Source organism: Rhipicephalus microplus, chromosome 5, assembly GCF_043290135.1.
Source record: "Rhipicephalus microplus isolate Deutch F79 chromosome 5, USDA_Rmic, whole genome shotgun sequence".
NCBI classification, from domain to species: Eukaryota; Metazoa; Arthropoda; class Arachnida; order Ixodida; family Ixodidae; genus Rhipicephalus; species Rhipicephalus microplus.
The window spans coordinates 36773883-36779247 of record NC_134704.1 but is presented as its reverse complement, the minus strand read 5'-3'; the positions used below and the strand labels follow the sequence as shown (position 1 = coordinate 36779247).

The following is a 5365-nucleotide window of genomic DNA, read 5'->3' as shown; positions in this document are numbered from 1 at the left end:
AGGAGGATAATCGAAGGGAAAGAGGTCGGTTAGTGTGCCTACCGGAAGGCTACTCTGCGCTGTTGACAGGTACATAGGGTACAGAAGGAACGTATATCTGAAAACAGGTCTCAAAACAAACACGCTGGACCAGATCCGCGCGCCATCTCCTGTGGTGCTCGTATCATCCGTCGAGCGAGGTTAGTGTAATTTATCGAGCACACTTATTGAGCCTGACTGTTTTTGCGCAATTTGGACGCAAATGATGGGTCTGTATCGATGCGGCTAATACTTTCTTTATAAGGGTCTCTCTCGTTCGCATGGGTGCTGATAGTGGCCACTACCGTAATGTCGCCATTGATTTGTCTGAATGATATGTGCATTAAAGTCGCATTAAAACTCAACCTTTTTTCTTTTTTGAGCATAGCTCCGTGGGCCGGGTAGCCGCCGTTGCCTGTAGGAGAAAGTGTTAGGTTGGTTGTGTCACTCTTGCCTCGTTGTCACAAACGAGCGCTAAAGAAAGTGCGTGCCTCCGAATTCTAGCGATGGTGAAAATACCAGGCGCCGCTCGGACGCGCTAGACGCCAGTGTAAAAGAAGAAAACAAGCATAAAACGACTTCTCGGGCGCGCTGTCCCTTTTCCTCGAAAAGGGTAAATGATGGGTATGTAGTCGATGCGGCTTATACTTTCTTTCCTTTTAGGCGTCTCTCTCGTTCGAATGGTTGCTGATTGTGGCCACTACCGCAATTGCGCCATTGACTTTTCGGAAAGATATGTGCTTTAAAGCAGCATTAAAACTGAATCTCTTTCTTGAGAGCATAGCTCCGTGGGCCGGGTAGCCGCCGCTACCTGTAGAAGGAAGTGTGAGGTTGGTTGTGTCAGTCTTGCCTCGTTGTCACAAACGAGCGCTCAACACTCTAAGCCAAAAATGGCCGAAATGGGAGCAACGGCTGTTTTTACTCCTTCAGACCGACTGTTACTCTCAGAAAAGACCAAGCGGAACAAGATGGCCGACTTGTTCGAGAATGGGGGAGCAACTGTATTCATCTTAAGTTCGTAAGGGAGCAACGGAAGGAGGAACCGCTGTAAATGCTCTCGTCCCGCAACGGTTACTCCCCGGCAGGACACCGCACACAAATATGCATGCCGCCCACATTGATATTCATGGGCCAGATTATTGTTTGTTCTGTGTGCCAAACTTCACCAAACCAAAACAGTGATTTATTTTAGCATCCGTAGATAATAAGATAGCAGCGCTGGCTGAACACAGAAGGCCTGAGAATACAGTACGGCAAATACCTAACACACGCAGCAGCAGAATGGAGAGTTGGCACGTCAAAGCGGACCGAACGCCGAAACACGTGCAAAACAACGATAAAAATAGCCTAGACACGCCGTTCGTCCGCGAAGTAAGGGCGTCAAAGTCGATCAAGCACCGAAACACGTGCATAAGGAGCCCACTACCCGCCCAGATATATCGGAGAAAAAAAAAAAAAAGCGAACCCAGACGCGCTTCTTATCAGCCATACACTTAGTAGCACGCTTCACCGTGTAGTTTGAGGGCAGAATGACAAATCTGCGCCATCTGCGCCCGCACGACAAGTGTGGCGCTAGCGTAGCAAACGATGTAAGTTACAAAGTAATTTTTATTCAGTGTTTATCTTGACTAGCACTAAATAAAAATTACACGCAACTTTTTATATTCATATATGAGTTTTAGTGTACCTCAGTTTTTTTTATAATTGTATTAGAAGAACACACTGAAATCATTGCGCTGACGCCTGTGCTGCCACTGCTCGACGTTTTTTTTTTTTCGGCGCAACTAGGTTCGCGTTCGCACTACTTACTCATAATCATATGGTCTGTGGTCGGCGAGCACATGGACGTGCGGGCTTGTGAGCTATGTTTTGATCGTGTGTGTGTGTCGCAGATTTGCGTTTCTACTTATTCGTGATGAAGGTTAGTGTATATTTATCTTTATGGAGCGCGAAGTAGTTGTGGATTTTGCTGCTGGGTGGAACAAACACATCGTAAACACGTCTTCAGCTATCTGCAAGCCTGTTCGCTCGTCGGACAAAGGACTGTGCATGCATCAGCCTGCAGGTGAGTGGCATTTCCAGCAACATTTAATGCTCTTACAATACATTGTTGAGTGGTTGCGCTATCAAAAGAGAAATGATTTGCTCTTTCTTATTTACCGTATCGATTGCTAGCCGTATCGGACTAAATTACCTCTATTATTACCACCTGCATATCCTCTTGCTTCCCCTGTCACCACTGCAGTGCCAGTGTACTTTTGCAGTTAAAAGTTCATCTCCGCAACACTACCTCGCTTGAAAAAACCTTGGGGCGGGCTTGTAGCTGCCTTCATACTGGCACTTTTCCACCATTGGCTTTATGTAACGTTAACGGCTGGGTGTTGGGGCCTTAGGCCGCAGTTTTTAGAGCTGTAAAGTGTATGTAAATCAGTAAGTGAACAAATCATTGTCGCATCACTTCACTGGCATAGCCAGGCGGTTGCGCACAGAATTTTTTTAGGCCGGGCGTAGGGAACCCAAATTGACGACCATATTCGCTTGCCCGGCCTATTCAGATAAGCGGACCCCCCCCCCCCCCACCCCCCACCCCGCACGCCTAAAAAAAAAAAAAATCTGCCCACATCACTGCGTCACTTGCTTCACCTCTGCGCTGAACGTACTATTTTATAAGCGCACGAGCAAGCGAGCAGTTTACATATTGACAGAACAATTGGAGGAGGAATGACCCAAATCTTTCAGATTTCTTTAGAGATGCAAAACCTTAGCAAAACTGAATATTGTAAAAGACAATCATAAATGCTGTATGTTCTCGTTAGCGTTGTCAATATACCTTATCATGAAATCTTTATGCGCTGTGAAAACTTGGCATGCCGTTGAAGTCACATATGGACGTTAATACCAATCGACGAAAATTTCGACAACCTCAATAACACCGTTTGGGATTTGCCGCATGCACATAATTAGGCTGATTCCCACTTGCCTGTTCTTAACCTTACTTCACTGCTACCAAATGAAACAATATTTGATGCATGTCTTTTACTACTTTTTTTCAGGGATATGACACAAATTTGGTTATACTGCAGATAAAGATGCTCCCAACGATGCTAAAGTACAGAAAGCAAGTGAATTTTGGTAAGTGCAGACTTTTTGTACTACGTATATGAAAGCATCACTTTTTAGGGGCCAACTGTGCATGTGTTGGCCAGAGAATAGTTCATCATGCCACATGGTTACACTGGCACTGACAATTTGACATGGCTCGGCTGGCCCGTGTGTGTGCTCACACTGTTACCGTTAAGATAAAATGTTTATGTTTTCATTGCAGGGATTGCTGTTTGTACTAAAAAGCCAACTGCCAAGATTTGTTTACGCTGGTACTCCTAAAAGTATGCTTTCCCTATGTACATGGATTTTGGCTTGCACAAAGCATAACACTTGGGCCTAGATTCACAAAGCTGTCCATGCGCAGGCCTTCATAACAGCGTTTCTTGACTTGCCTTTACCCTGTTTTCTGCAGATGTTTCGTGGGTTTAAAAGTGCCACAGCATGTTGACCTCCCCCACTCTGAAATATTCGCGTTCAAAGTTCCGCAAGAGTGGGCTTAACTTTCTTGTGCACCTCTTTGCTAGTCCAAGATACTGAAGTGTTATGCTCTTACTAGAGGTGGCAGTGTTTCTAATGTTTGTATTTCCATCACATTGACAAAGTATGCGATCTTGGCTTGACTGGTAGCACATCCTCAACAAATGTCTTTGTGGCACATGTAGAAGGCAGTACAAAATAAATAGGCAGACATTCACACCGGGAGCTAACTTCTAATAATGCTTTTTTTTGGAAACCACGGTGTGCTTATTCCAATTTGTCTAACAAGAAGTAACCTGTTTGGCTGTGAACCAACAAGACGTTGAACTAATAAAAGCATCACATCTTGCTGCTCTCAAATATATATGTATTGGCAAGCTATCTGTGACACTGTCAAACAAAGAATCTCAGAATATCTGTGCATGCCTTTAGATATATTGCTTCCTCGACAACCGAGTGAACAAATGCACCCTAGTTTACTAAATTTAAAGCATTTTTTCGAAGTAGCCCGGTCTACATTTTTTGTCTATAGTTTTGTACAGCCGTTTGCGTCAGGTACAAAGAAATATACTGAAGATTATCATGTAGCCTCTGCAAATGGTTGCTTTCAAGCAGGCTTTGCATGCTTGGCTTGTGCCTACAGGTATTGCACAATTCAAGACGCAGCAGCGTATGATAGAACAGTAGAATCGAGAGCAACTATGTGCACGAGCTAAATAAGTATTTTAACATGAGCGGACAGTACGTGTTATTTGCCACACACATGACCTCACTTAGAAGGCCCATTGGTGAATGGGCTCATAGAAATGTCACTCAGCTGTGTATAGGAAACAAGTTAGCTGAACCTAAGGGTATCTTTAACTGCTACAAATATGCCTTGTTGAGGTGCTGCACATTTTCTTCCAGAATATTGCTGTCTGAGACATCATGTGAAGAGCGTCTACCACATCAGCATTTATATGGCTTGCCAAGTAACGTTTGGCCAAACCTTCCTTTTTTCACATTTCGTTTTGCAGTAGACATCCTAGAATGTAAGCGCTGCTGCAGTGTGTGTGACTCATTGTTATGAATTGATTCTGGCATGTTTAACCTCACACTTCTATTTTTTTTCTTACAGCAATGAGATGCTTCACATATGCCTGCGGTGACGTTCCGCTGCGCTAGCCTGATGGAAACACCAGCTGCGAAACTTGAGTTCTTCAGAATTGGAGAAGTTGCCCTTCTCTCACCAATGATGACACAGACTGCCCTATGCTAGAAATTCAAGATTGTTTTTCCACGGATGACGCAGAAAACCTTTGATGTATTATGGTGTTTGTTTAGTGCTGGCTGTGGTGTGGCGAAGTCTACTTTTACGTGTGGTCACACGTCGCCTCATAAAAAGAACAATAAAGCATTTATTTTCCTTTCAATATTGTCCACTTTTTGTGTTAGAAGCACCCAAGCAGTGCTCTTCCAAGGAGCTCTCGCCATGTGTTAAGCGTGTGACAAGCATACTCGAGATAAATACTCATTTCCCCAAGGAGTAACTGGAAGCATGTGCAGTTGGTTTTCAGAGAGTAGCTGCGAACACGTGGGAGGAACGGTAAAGAGTAACTGTTGCTCTTAGAAGAGCAACTGGTGGGAGTAATGGTTGGTCGGCAGGGAGCAACTGGTGGGAGTAACTGTTGGTCTGCAGGGAGGAACTGGAGGGAGTAACTGTTCATCCACCGAAGGAGGAACTGAAAGGAGAGCAACGGTTCCTCCCTCTGCAGTTACTCCTTTT

The 5365-nt window shown here is 44.6% G+C and overlaps 1 long non-coding RNA gene across 1 annotated transcript; it reads left to right on the top strand.

Annotated features, from left to right (window-relative positions):
- Nucleotides 1–2818: 2818 nt before the first annotated feature.
- LOC142817239 (uncharacterized) lies at nt 2819–5012 on the top strand. Its single transcript, XR_012895124.1, has 2 exons — nt 2819–3150; nt 4718–5012. It is a non-coding gene; the product is annotated as an uncharacterized LOC142817239 (long non-coding RNA).
- The last annotated feature ends 353 nt before the right edge of the window (nt 5013–5365 follow it).